Source organism: Microcaecilia unicolor, chromosome 2 (genome assembly GCF_901765095.1).
Source record: "Microcaecilia unicolor chromosome 2, aMicUni1.1, whole genome shotgun sequence".
In the NCBI taxonomy this organism is placed as follows: Eukaryota; Metazoa; Chordata; class Amphibia; order Gymnophiona; family Siphonopidae; genus Microcaecilia; species Microcaecilia unicolor.
The window spans coordinates 297,874,789-297,889,505 of record NC_044032.1 but is presented as its reverse complement, the minus strand read 5'-3'; positions in this window follow the sequence as shown (position 1 = coordinate 297,889,505).

The following is a 14,717-nucleotide window of genomic DNA, read 5'->3' as shown; positions in this document are numbered from 1 at the left end:
TTCTATAGTACAACCAAAGTGGTATACATAATGCATACTTCCTGTAGCACCAATGGCTAAGTTGTTTGGAACTGGTACTGGATCCCTCATTGTACTCATATGGGAGCATGGCATATTTAACAGCTGTAGCTTTGAGGGCAAGAATTCGAATTGCAGGGACTAGACAAATGTACATATCTATGTCTTGTAGATGTATGCAGGTACTGGAAGAGTGGTCTTGGTGGACAAGGCTTTATGTTGTGATTATATAGCATCCACAACATAAATCCTACAATATGGTGACTAAAGTTATGCATGCAGTTTTGGTCACACGGCCAAACTGCATGTATTACTGAATTGAGTAACGAGCCAATCAGCACCAATAATTGGACACTAACAAGCAATTAACTGCACTAATTGGCAATAATTAGAATTTATGTGCATTACTTGCTACGCGTATTCTATAAAGTGATGCACGTAAATTCTACCATGCGGATCTCATAAGTGAGCAGCATGGCAGCATGGTTGTGTCGCGGGCATTTCTAAAGTTAATGTACAATATTATAGAATACACCTGATCTGTGCCTAAGTTAAACACGAGCATTTACACAAGGTTTTAGTGGATGGAAAAGGACACACCTACATTTTAATAACAAAGACGTGTGCTAGACATATTCTATAAACTCCTCCTAACTTTAGGTGTAGTTTATAGAATATGTCTAAGCGTATTTTTTTTCTGCACTGATTTTTTAGACGTTATATATAGAATTTGGTCCTATATGATTTCATGAGTGGTGGAGGGAAGAAATGAATACATGAATGTGTGTTATAATTCAAATGACTGTGTTGATAAACATTATCCCTTTTCTTTTCTAGACTCTTACAGAGGCACATTTTAATGGATATGTGGTATCCCTGTTCAGAACTAAATATCATGATGCACTGACTGACACACATGACACTTCACAGAGGATGAGCATTTTGATTGGAAGTCAATCTTATGGCAATGGCAGGTGGCACATTTTTAGGCAGATTACATCATGGAGCCATGTACTGGCAGGCACCAGATTACATAGCATCGAATGAAGGTGATTGTTGTTTACGCTTGTCCTTCAAGGGTTATGCCTAGCTATGTTAGACGTTGTGTGAGGTTTCACCCACCAGTGTTGTATCTGTATAATGTCAGGAACGGCCACTTGGCAGCCATGATGCATCCACACCAGCTACTGAACATTTTCTGCAGCTGACCATTGCCTGATCCTCAGTAGCATCAGGTCAGGCTGAGATCTCGGAGTGGCCTGGTGCCTAGTTTCAGAGCTTAATGGTTTCTCTGACATGTCTAGAACAGAATTGAAACAGTGGACTTGTTTAGTGCACAGCTGACTTCCAAGTGCAGCTCCCAGTGTCCCTTTGAGCAGCTGTGGGTGTTCCTCTACAAAGACATTGATAGCGGCAGGACAAGTGAAGGGTTACGTGTTAGGATGCAGAATTGTCATGTGGAGGGCCTGGGTTCATGTTTCACTCTTGCCACAGACAATTATGTCTTGGCCATCTGGCCCAGCTTTACCTTGTGTTTAAAATTTTGTGATGGTGAGTCCATACAGCAAGAGTCAGGAGTGCCCATGTTGGTGTTGGTCACTGTGATGTACACTGGCATGCTATGTGTGTATCCATTGCATATTATAAGCACCAACATGTGTCTCACCAGCAATAACCCATTCAACATACATATATTCATTGAGACTAGGGTGGGGATAATGTATGTAATACCCTACTGCCTGGACGCTTCTGTGTCTGGAGTCCGAGTGAGCTGAAGCCCCTGAAAAGGGCAGACTCCATAGAACCCTTGCTCACTCACTCACTTGGCATGCAGCACCTCCACCTGGGGAGATAAGTGTTAGCATGTGGGATGACCCCCTTCTCCCCCAGGAAACCCAAAGTCAATATCCAAATCTCTGTGGGAAACAAAGCTGGCAGTTAAAATAGGCTGTCTGTGTGGAGACAACTGTTCACGTTTTATTCCAAATGACCACTTTGCAAGCATTACCTTTAAAATCAACAGTTTATTCTTCAACTTCAAACTTCATAACATCTAAAATGATGGCCATTCTATATGTTCAATGCTCATATAGCAGAGAACACAACTTCAAGGGGGCATGGAAAAGGGAGGGGCATGGGTGTATCAGGCAGTTAAGCACACAGGTTATAGAATGTGTTTATTTATGTGCCTAATTGCCTACAGTTAAGCATGGCCACTTACACAAGCCTTGTCATGTGCTTGCATCTAATGTAAGGCACACGATGAAGACTTACACTAGTATTCCATAACAGCATGCATCATCCTGGTGCCTCAATGTTGGCTCCATTTCTTGAATTTACCCCAAAATACATAGAGTAAGCACCACTAAGAATGGATTACAATTAATTGTACCATGTGCATGTAAAACGTTTGGCACAGTATTATGGTCACTTACGTTAATGTGTACATAAACCAAAAAGGCTACCTTGTATGGTAGCTGAAGCAAAAATGGTCCTTGCTAACTGGTTGCAAAAAGCTGGTTCTTTCTGAACCCTCCCTTTTGAGCACAATATTCTACTCCACTACATAGTAGGCCTTTCTTGAGTCATCACCAGAAGTTAACAAAAGAAATAAGAAAAACACTCCATAGATCACAAAACAAAAAGGGGGGGAGGGGACTGGAGTGGAGATGTACAAAGGAGACTAAAATGCTATAGGACGGAGTCATGTGATTTATATATTTTATTCACTCATAGACCCTACACAGCTTTGTTTTGACATGTGCCTGAGTCAGAGGTCTTACTTCAAACAATTAAAACAAATACCATGTAATTAATATAATTTATTAAAATTTACTATACCACCATTTGCTAACTAACAGATCACCGGAGTTAACAATCTAAAAGCCAAATAAACAGGATAAAATGAAAATTATACAATTCCTGATAGGAAAGAGGAGAATACATTCAAATAGATTCATTCAAATAATAAAGCTGAGTGGTAGGAGTAACAGTGGCAGAGTATCCCTAAACAAGGTCAAAACTTGGTTAAACAGCCAGGTTTTTAAGGCAGATTTAAATTTCTTGAAGGATAGTTCTGCTCGCAAAGGAAGAGGTAAAGAGTTCTAGAGACAGTGCAATTTTTCTAGCAAAAAAGGTGCCGGTACTCAAATGCCAGGCCACCCTTCAGGGGTGGGGTGATCACTGAGGGACCCACCCCACAATAGCCAGGCCCCCTGCAACCAGTCACAGAATCTATGACAAGGCAGAATTGGTGTGTTGAGCCTGAGCTCTTTCATTAAAACTTGTGGTCCATGGGTCAATTTTAACAGACACTGGAAAAGGTGCCGGTACTCAGTACCCCCGAGTACCCCCTCAAAAAAAGCCATGTCTAGAGACAAGGAGCAGCAAAAAAAAAGAAGGCACAGTGTCTAGTGGATTCTAATTGAGCAGACTTAGGGCTAGGGAGACTTAGACAGTGATAATTGATAGAACAAAGTAGTCTAACAGGGGAATATGGAATAGTGAGGTTGGATAAATAAAGAGGGAGGCCAAATCTGAGGACCTTAAAGCAAACATGAGAGTTTTAAAGATTATTTTCAACAGGCAGCCACTGAAGTTTGAATAATAAAGGGGAAACATGATCAAATTTCCATGCTTGACATAACAGTTTAATATTGTATTTATTTATTGTGATTTATGAAATGATTCTCCCAGTCTGTATTTTGGAGCGATTGCAGTTTGTTTAAATTAGAACGGGTGCACTCAGGATAGACTAATAGGCTTATTTTCGAAAGAGAAGGGCGCCCATCTTTCGACACAAATCGATGAACATTTGGATGACTTCACTTGGTCCTTTTTTTTTATGTTAACAACAAACAGGAGTACTGTTAATGTTTTAGGTAACTCCTATTATATATATATATCCTCTATTAGGATTAAGATAAAACCTTTTTTTTATGACCAAGCCACAAAAATGTGTCCTAAATGACCAGATGACCACCAGAGGGAATCGGGGATGACCTCCCCTTATTCCCCCTCCCACCCTAAAATTAATATTTTTTCCAGCCTCTATGCCAGCCTCAAATATCATACCCAGCTCCATGACAGCAGTATGCAGGTCCCTGGAGCAATTTTAGTGGGTACTGCAGTGTAGTTCAGGCAGGCGGACCCAGGCCCACCCCCCCCCTACCTGTTACACTTGTGGTGGTAAATGTGAGCCCTCCAAAACCCACCACAAACCCACTGTACACACATGTAGGTGCCCCCCTTCACCCCTTAGGGCTATGGTAGTGTTGTACAGTTGTGGGGAGTGGGTTTTGGGGGGCTCAGCACCCAAGGTAAGGGAGCTATGCACCTGGGAGCAATTTCTGAAGTCCACTGCAGTGCCCCCTAGGGTGCCCGGTTGGTGTCCTGGCATGTGAGGGGGACCAGTGCACTACGAATGCTGGCTCCTCCCACATGGCTTGTATTTGGTCGTTTCTGGGATGGGTGTCCTTGGTTTCCATTATCGCCGAAAACCGGGGACAACCATCTCTAAGGTCGACCTAAATGTTGAGATTTGGGCATCCCCAACCGTATTACATAAGTACATAAGTAATGCCATACTGGGAAAAGACCAAGGGTCCATCGAGCCCAGCATCCTGTCCACGACAGCGGCCAATCCAGGCCAAGGGCACCTGGCAAGCTTCCCAAACGTACAAACATTCTATACATGTTATTCCTGGAATTGTGCGGCGGTGCTTCAGCTGGCAGGGATTGGGAACCCCCGTCAGCCAAGACAGGTACAATGGAGGCAATGGGTGAGGAGCGGCAGACCAAAATGTGCCCCTCCCATCTTGAGGTCTGGCTACGCCCCTGGTAAGAAAGGGTCTGGGTTGTCTGTGTAAGATCAAACAGCATGTAGCTGAGCTGGTTTTCTCTGCAGCCATTTCAAAGGAAATCTCCTTTTCCAACTTCTCTCAAGGCAGAGCGCTGCTGCTTTGGGCCTCCCCCTCCTGTTTGGAGACCTGCGTGTGAGCTCAAATCAGGCTTCCAGACTTCACACAGCCCAGTTCACCTTCCTTTTTTCAAAACTGTTGTAAGCAAGATAAGCAAACTTTTTTTTCCAATAAATCCAGTCCTATCCTTCTCCTCTAGCCACCCCACCACAGAAAGAAAATAGGCATTTGTTTTATTTTTTCGTTTTAGTCTTCTTTCATTATACAGGGATTGTTTTGGCCCTAACAGTATTGCGACTCCTCCCCTTTCCTCTAGCTAGCAACAAAACTTACAAGAAGTAATAGCCCTAAGGCAGATGTACTATTTTTCAGGAGAGATCCTAACAAAGTGGGATTTTGCTTTCAGAACCGTTCAACTCGTTAGGCTTTCAATTCCATTCACACAGGGGCAGAAGCCAGTATTCATTTTATGAAGCATACAATCTTTAAAATAATCTGTAGCCTTACAGAGGTTGGGTAAATTTTCCTCACATGAATGAAAACGTAATAATGTGGCAAAGCTAGGCATGTCTGGACAAGTCTGTAGGCAGACCATAAGGAGCCTAAAAAGAACAACACGTGACCAACAGATATTAAAAAGGCGTTGCCACCATTCTAAATACGCCACCTTGGTTACTTTCCACCTATCGGGGGGATCAGAAAGACGCAAAAGCTAAACATAGAGTCCTATGAAACCCCTAAAATACAGAGGACCAAAGAGGTAAACAGCTCTTGATGTTAAAGAGAGGGTGACACCTCAGTCTTTATCTTAAAGGTTTCGATGCTGAGACCGAGAGCTATTCACTGGTAATCGACCCAACAGAATCAAAAACATCATTAATGACAGAACATGCAGTGTACGGCCGAAATGGAACAGAAGGACCTGTTGCTAGATGAACTGTCATGTGGGCAAAAGCTATTTGACTCTCAAGAAGTCGAAATCAATGTCTCGCTAACAGAAGAACAATATTGCGAACAGAATATAACAATGACTGAAAATGCCACAGATTTGGCATAAGACATGTTCGGAAATTCAGTTGATGACAAATATATCAAGAGGCTGAGGATACGGAACTCATGGATCTTCTAAACCAAATGGAGGCGTTGTCTTCCCCCATTTCACAGGTATGCACGTAATTTGGTTTTTTTTTGACAAAATATGTTCTGGGGTATACCTTTATGGGTGTTTTTCTTGGCACGCCTTTAACAGAATGTCCAAATTCTCTTGTAGGTGAACGACGAAGGGTATAAATACGCTGTTAAGCCACAGCCAGTCAGCGTCTTGCATTGGCGCCAACTCCGTGGGTGCTGGGGGTGCTCAAGCACCCACAATATTTCGCCGCCCCTTCACCGGTATGTCCTGCGAGGACGTCCTCAGGAAAACCTGGCCACCCCATTCGATTATGCCCCTCCATGATGCCAGTGCTGATTTTGTGATGAAATGCAATGCCAGCCAGCATGGTCTAGGGGCCTGCCTTTTGCAAAATGGAAATTCCCTTACATATTCATCCTGAGGTGGAGGTAAAATATGTCCAAATAGAGAAAGAGCTTCTAACTATAGTTTAACTACTAAAGCATTTTCATACTTATGTCTATGTTAGACAAGTCACTGTTCAATTGGTTACAACCATTGGTCTCCATCTTCAAGAACCCCTAGCCACTGCACCATTGAACTACAAAACATATCAATAAATGAGATGGTCATTGACACACTAAGCTGGGCTTTTCCACTGGCAGCTCAATGCAGATCATAGTTGGAGATTTTTTATAGAAGGGTTGGTCTTTGGAATAATGCTACGGGAAAGTCAACATTGTGGATGGCACAGTTAAACTTCCTGCCACCTCAATACAAGGCAGTAAATGCAAGCATTTGTAGTCCAATAGCATGGCTGCTAGTAGGTGAAGTGCCATGGCAGCACACCCCCTAGTCTTGTAATCTCCCCCCATCAGGTTATACCCCTTTTCTGATCCTTCCCCCTCAAAAGTTTAATCTCCTTCCTGATCTTCCCAAGGTGTGATCCCCCTCCTGATTCCCCCCTGTGAGTCAGAATCCCCTCCTACAACCCCTTGATCTGATCCTCTTCCTTCTTCCTATTCCATGAGAGAAAAATCCCACCTCTTGACAGAAAAACCCACACCCTCAGACCCTTACCTTAACTCTACTCCTTGACTCCCCCCCCCCCCCCCCCCCCCCGCACCCAGCCAGGACCTACCCAAGGGTCTGCATTGGTAGTTCAGCAGTCTTGAGTGGCAGCAATCCCCCTCCACTGCCATTGTTGGTAACAGCATCTAAAATGGTTTCCCTGTTCCTTTTATGAAAATATTATTTATTTACTAGTAAAAAAGGCCCGTTTCTGACACAAATGAAACGGGCGCTAGCAAGGTTTTCCTCGGAGTGTGTGTGTTTGGGAGAGTGTATGTGAGAGTGAGTGTTTGAGAGTCAGAGTGAAAGTGTGAGTCCAATCCATGCTCCTCTGTCACCTGGCCCCTCCATTCATCCCTATCCAGCAATTCCGCTGTCTCCCTGAGGCCTGCCCTGCAATCCATATGCATCCATGGCCATCTGTCCCTTCCATTCATCCCTATCCAGCAATTCCCCTCTCCATGAGTCCTGCCCTTCCAATCCATGCTCCTTTGTCACCTGGCCCCTCCATTTTTCCCTATCCAGCATTTCCCCTCTCTGCCTGAGGCCTGCCCTGCAATCCATATCCATCCATGGCCATCTGTCCCCTCCATTCATCCCTATCCAGCAATTCCCCTCTCCCTGAGTCCTGCCCTTCCAATCCATGCTCCTCTTTCACCTGGCCCCTCCATTCATCCCTATCCAGCAATTCCCCTCTCTGCCTGAGGCCTGCCCTGCAATCCATATGCATCCATGCCCATCTGTGCCCTCCATTCATCCCTATCCAGCAATTCCCCTCTCCCTGAGTCCTGCCCTTCCAATCCATGCCCATCCATGCTCATCTGTCACCTGGCCCCTCCATTTTTCCCTATCCAGCATTTCCCCTCTCTGCCTGAGGCCTGCCCTGCAATCCATATCCATCCATGGCCATCTGTCCCCTCCATTCATCCCTATTCAGCAATTCCCGTCTCCCTGAGTCCTGACCTTCCAATCCATGCCCATCCATGCTCATCTGTCACCTGGCCCCTCCATTTTTCCCTATCCAGCAATTGCCCTGTCTCCCTGAGGCCTGCCCTGCAATCCATATCCATCCATGCCCCTATGTCCCCTCTATTCATCCCTATCCAGCAATTCCCCTCTCCATGGGTCCTGCCCTTCCAATCCATGCCCATCCATGCTCCTTTGTCACCTGGCCCCTGCATTTATCCCTATCCAGCATTTCCCCTCTCTGCCTGAGGCCTGCCCTGCAATCCATATCCATCCATGGCCATCTGTCCCCTCCATTCATCCCTATCCAGCAATTCCCCTCTCCCTGAGTCCTGCCCTTCCAATCCATGCTCCTCTTTCACCTGGCCCTTCCATTCATCCCTAGCCAGCAATTCCCCTCTCTGCCTGAGGCCTGCCCTGCAATCCATATGCATCCATGGCCATCTGTCCCTTCCATTCATCCCTATCCAGCAATTCCCCTCTCCATGAGTCCTGCCCTTCCAATCCATGCTCCTTTGTCACCTGGCCCCTCCATTTTTCCCTATCCAGCATTTCCCCTCTCTGCCTGAGGCCTGCCCTGCAATCCATATCCATCCATGGCCATCTGTCCCCTCCATTCATCCCTATCCAGCAATTCCCCTCTCCCTGAGTCCTGCCCTTCCAATCCATGCCCATCCATGCTCTTCTTTCACCTGGCCCCTCCATTCATCCCTATCCAGCAATTCCCCTCTCTGCCTGAGGCCTGCCCTGCAATCCATATGGATCCATGCCCATCTGTGCCCTCCATTCATCCCTATCCAGCAATTCCCCTCTCCCTGAGTCCTGCCCTTCCAATCCATGCCCATCCATGCTCATCTGTCACCTGGCCCCTCCATTTTTCCCTATCCAGCATTTCCCCTCTCTGCCTGAGGCCTGCCCTGCAATCCATATCCATCCATGGCCATCTGTCCCCTCCATTCATCCCTATTCAGCAATTGCCGTCTCCCTGAGTCCTGCCCTTCCAATCCATGCCCATCCATGCTCATCTGTCACCTGGCCCCTCCATTTTTCCCTATCCAGCAATTTCCCTCTCTCCCTGAGTCCTGCCCTCCCAATCCATGCCCATCCATGCTCCTCTGTCCCCTGCCCCCTCCATTCATCCCTTTCCAGCAATTTCCCTCTCTCCCTGAGTCCTGCCCTCCCAATCCATGCCCATCCATGCTCCTCTGTCCCCTGCCGCCTCCATTCATCCTTTTCCAGCAAGTCCCCTGTCTCCCTTCCATGACCCCCCCTTGCATCCATGCTCCTCTCTCTCCCATGTCCCAGCCTGGGCCGCCCTCTTCTTCCCCCCCCCCCCCCCTTCGCATCCATGGTGTCGTTTCTCCCCTGCCCTCCCGCTCCCATTGTTTTTCTTCTTCGCTCCCCCCAACATGGTTTTTATTTTTTTTTCTTGTTTTTAAATGTACCTCAGTGGTGGTTCCGGCAGCGAAGCGTCAGGGAAGGAGGCGGTGCTCCCGACGTCTAGGTTTCCCTTCGCTGTGTTCCGCCTTCTTTTGACGTCATCCTTGACGTCAGAAGAAGGCGGAACACAGCGAAGGGAAGGCTAGACGTTGAGAGCGCCGCCTCCTTCCCTGACGCTTCGCTGCCGAGCGTTGCGATTGGATGAGTGTCATTGCTCCGCCCTCGACGTCATCACGTTTGACGCGTGGGCGGGGCAGACACAATGCGATCTCACCCCCTTCACTTTTGGCTAACAGAGGCTTCATTCGAACGTTGGAGGTGCGTTTTATATAGAGAGATGTTACATTTGTACCCCACACTTTCCCACTCATGGCAGGCTCAATATGGCTTATATATTATATACAGGTACTTATTTGTACCTGGGGCAATGGAGGGTTAGGTGACTTGCCCAGAGTCACAGGGATCTGCCTGTGCCTGAAGTGGGAATTGAACTCAGTTCCTCAGGACCAAAGTCCACCACCCTAACCACTAGGCCACTCCTTCACTATCTTGAATGATAGTACAGTGAGACTATCACTAGGAGGCAGAAGCACCATTTTGGATGGTAGCACACACCAAGGTGGCAGTTGAGAAGATTTCTGCCACCTAGGACCTCTGAACTACCAATGCAATGCAGATCACTGTAGTAGTGCATACCTACATCACCGGTAAGACCCAGGAGGTTGGAGGTAGGAGGAGGGGAGAATTCTTTGGGAGTGGGATTATTCTTTCATGGGGCAGGGTTTTTCTGTTGTGAAGTGGAATGTGTCTCATGAGGAATGGAATCAGATGTTCTTGGTAGTGTATTGCATTTGATGTTTGCAATGTGTTCAAAAAAGAAAGGGCGGGCAGAAACCTAAGTAACATTGGAAGGAGGAAATACTTTAGGGACAAGCAAAATCCCCATTGTGTCAAGTTGGAAAGACTCCTTGAAAAGCCAGGTTTTTAAAGCAATTTTAAACTGTTTAAATTAAAGTTCAAAGTGCAGTAAAAGGAGGAGACCTTATTTCTTCACCTTTGCCTTTTTCCTGCTTTTTTGCTATTAGCAATATTTAAGATGCAAGAAAGTATGTCCAAAGCTGCTTTTGTACTTGAAGGTTTAGAATGCAATACAGCATACTGTTTGCTAAAAACATAATCCTTTGGTAATTAGTCAAAGTGAACATTTGCAATAGCAGTGGGGAATTTGGAGCTATTATATGCGCCTGCTTATTCAAAAGGAAATTGTTCATTTTCATTTGTATAACATTTTTCACTAACGACTAGGCAATGACTAATTTTCTATTTCACTTGGCTTCTAATTACTAACCAGATCTCATATTTCGTATTCAATATGAACCTAGTACCCCATTTAAAACATATGCAATAACTGTCTTGTGAGTTATTTATTAAGAATTATAATAATCTCTTTAAAAAGCAGTATGTACTATCTAGAACCATTTTATTAGACTGTCAACCATTTTACCTTTGCCTTAGGATGTCCTGCTACCAGACTAGTTGGTAAATATACATATTGACTAGCTGCTCTGGAATATTGTCTTCAATAATAAAAGGAAAAATAAATTGAACAAATTTGTTCTGAAAATAATACAGTTTTGTCTGTAGTCTCTTATTAAAGCAATACTTCTCTTGCTGTTCTGTTTTACAAATTTGGTGGTAAGCAAAGATTTGAACTAAAGAATGCATATCCCATAAGCTGGTACAAATCCTAGGGAAGGAAGAAGACCAGAAGGGAGGTTCCTAGTGGGTGAGGAAAATAACCCTACTCCTGCTTTTCTCCTTTCTTTAGAACCTGCCCTCAGGAGAATGGGATGTGACTAGATATCAGTGTGTATGTAAAGGAGGAATGGCCTGCAGGAAAAAAGGAGGCAAAAATGCCTCTGTATGAGTCTCTGGTGAGACCTTGTTTAGAATATTGTGTTCAATTCTGGAGAATACACCTTCAAAAAGATATAAACAGGATGAAGTCGGTCCAGAGAACGGCTACTAAAATGGTGGTGGTCTTCATCATAAAGCATATGGGGATAGACTTAAAGACCTCAGTATGTATACTTTGGAAGAAAGGAGACAGGGGGGAGAAATAATAATGATTTTTAAATACCTCTGTGGCATCAATGCACAATTTTAATTGAAAGGAAACCCTGAAATGAGGAGACATATGATAAAGGTGTAAGGGGACAGGTAGTAGAGATGAAGACTATCTGAATTCAAGCAAGCTTGGGACAAGTACACAGGATCTATAAGGAAGAGGAAGGGATAGTAGATGGCATGGATTGACAGACTGGATAGGCTATACAGCCTTTATCTTCCTTCATTTTTCTCTGTTGCTATTTCTCACTCTCTCATCCCCCTTTACTCTTCTTCCCTTTTTTAACTCCTTCTCCTCCTCACGTTAACACCCATTTTTCACTCTCCCTTTTTTCTCATGCCCTCCCTTTGCTGTTTATTATTTTAAGTATCACTATTGATTATTTATTATAAATCTGCAGTGGGAATTTCTTCTCCTGAGTGGAGGAATTGTCTTAAGAGTTAAATCAGTAGACTGGGGAAAAGGGATCCCAAGTTCAAATCCTACTGCTGCTGAAGTTACTCAATTTTGCATTGCCTCAGGTGCCAATTTAGGGGCCCTTTTACTAAAGCTTAACATGTGCTAATATACATTAGCATGTGATACTTCCCTAAAAGGAGGGTTTACTGAGTAATTTGAGGGAGAAGAGATCTCTGGTCTATGTTTTAAAAGCAGATTTATTCTCTCTGTCTAAGGTGAAGTGAGAGGTTACAGTCATTTTTGCCCTGGTAGCAGTGCTAGGGGAGCTGTGAGAGGAATGTATCAATTTAATAAATGTTGACGGGGGAGGGGGGGGGGTGAGCAGCACAGGAATGAGTATGCTAATTGCTCACTGAGGAAACAGGCAGATACACTTAGCCACATTTACACACTTTGGGAAACTTTAGCCATTAAAAGTGATAAAGGAATGTGATAATAATATACACACATGGAGAAAGTATAGCTGGAGTGAATTGGGGGGGGGGGGGGGGCAGAGTATCTTTTCACCAAGAGTACAGAGGCTGTCCATGACCTCTCAACTTGGAGCTGTGATCTGGAATCCTATCTCTGATATTCAAAGATATGGTGCTTGGCCTTTTAACGGAGAATGGAGGTTGCCCTTTATTGGGGAAACCCTGTCTCTTTTTGAAAATAAGTAAATAAATAAATAAATGAAAGCAAGAATTCTGACTAAGCAGAGATTTGTGCCTCTGAATATCAGTGGTTAGTCTCAGACAAGTGATTTCTGCTCTCTCTAAGGGCCCTGTTTACTAAGGCGCGTTAGCATTTTTATCGCACCTACAATTAGCGTCTGTGCTAACCGTGTAGGTACCTATAGGGATATTATAGGCATGTACACGGTTAATGCACTGACATGGTTAACGCTTGTTAAAAATGCTAACGTACCTATAATGCAGCTTAATAGACAGGGCCCTAATTGTTTTGAATAATGCCCTGAAGATTCCTTCCATTATTTAGGTATCACTCTAGATTTGCAACTTACCTTTTCCTTATACATTTCTAATCTTTGCAAAACCTTTTTTCCATACATTCTCAGCTTTGGTCCGTCAGAAGGTATTTTGATCATGATACATTTCACTCCCTTATTCTTTCCCTACTTGTTACCAGATTGGACTATTGCAGCGTGGAGGAGCATAATTGAACGGGGCACCCACGTTTTCCTGAGGACGTCCTGTACATGTGGGTACAGTGGGTTTATGGTGGGTTTTGAAGGGCTCATATTTACCACCACAAGTGTAACAGGTAGGGGGGGATGGGCCTGGGTCTGCCTCCCTGAAGTGCACTGCACCCACTAAAACTGCTCCAGGGACCTGCATACTGCTGTCAGGGAGCTGGGTATGGCATTTGAGGATGGCATAGAGGCTGGCAAAAAATATTTTGAAAGTTTTTTTTTTTAGGGTGGGAAGGGGTTAGTTACCACTGGGGGAGTAAGGGGAGGTCATCCTCGATTCCCTCCGGTGGTCATCTGGTCAGTTCGGGCACCTTTTTGAGGCTTGGTCGCAAGAAAAATGGACCAAATAGAGTGCTCATCAGGGACGCCCTTCTTTTTCCATTATCGGCTGAGGACACCCATGTGTTAAGCAGGCCCCAGTCCCGTCTTTGCTATGCTTCCGACATGCCCCCGTGAACTTTGGTCGTCCCCACAACGGAAAGCAGTTGAGGACGCCCAAAATCGGCTTTTGAATCCTCCTAGACCAATCCAGGACCTGCCCTGAAATAGAGGGGAGTGTAGCAGTAGCTCAGGATCTTGGTCTGTCATTTGTCTCTAGTTAGCCTGGTTTGTAAGGGATCACTCATAGGTCTCCATCTGCAAGAGGGTGAGGGGTGTCTTAGATTTTTCTTTATAACTATTTTGCTGTGTTTTGAGCTGCTTTGGCATTAGCATACTGGAAGGTTCCTGGCTGCATTTTTCCTTATATGGATGATATCAGAATCTTCATGTTCTTTCCCTCCATCTGCTGGTAAAGGGACATAACTCAAATAATTGGAGCTAGATAACAACAACAGAATTGGGGTCAACTTATTCCTATTTTGAGCTGGATTAGTTATACTTTTCATTGACATTTTTGGAAGGAAATAAAATGACATGGGTTTGAAAATGCATAGCTCCTTGTCACTAATTCATGAACAAATTGAAAGGTGCTCATGGATCATTTTGGTTATCTTATCTCCTTCCCCCCCACCCATTATTTTGATCAATAACCAAAAGCCTTTATGATGCTGTTTATCCACTGAATAAATACATCCATAATTGTATTTTGGTACAATTTGAATTTCATGAGACAATTTATAAGTTAGGTTTGAAAAAAAATACTAAAGATGAATCAGTTTTTTATTTATTTATGATTTCACTAGGAAAGGATTACTATATTAGATTTTAGGTAGTCCATCCCCTTCCCCCCAGGTTGTGCACATTCTGACTGATATTCAAAACTAGCTGCTAACCCGCTATGATGTGCCACATAGACATAGATACTCAGCACCAAACTATGTTTAGTGGTTAAAATAGGCTGTATAAATAGCAGGCCTATCTTTAACCTTTAAGCATTTAACCAGTTAGTCCTCAATATCAGCTTAACTAGTT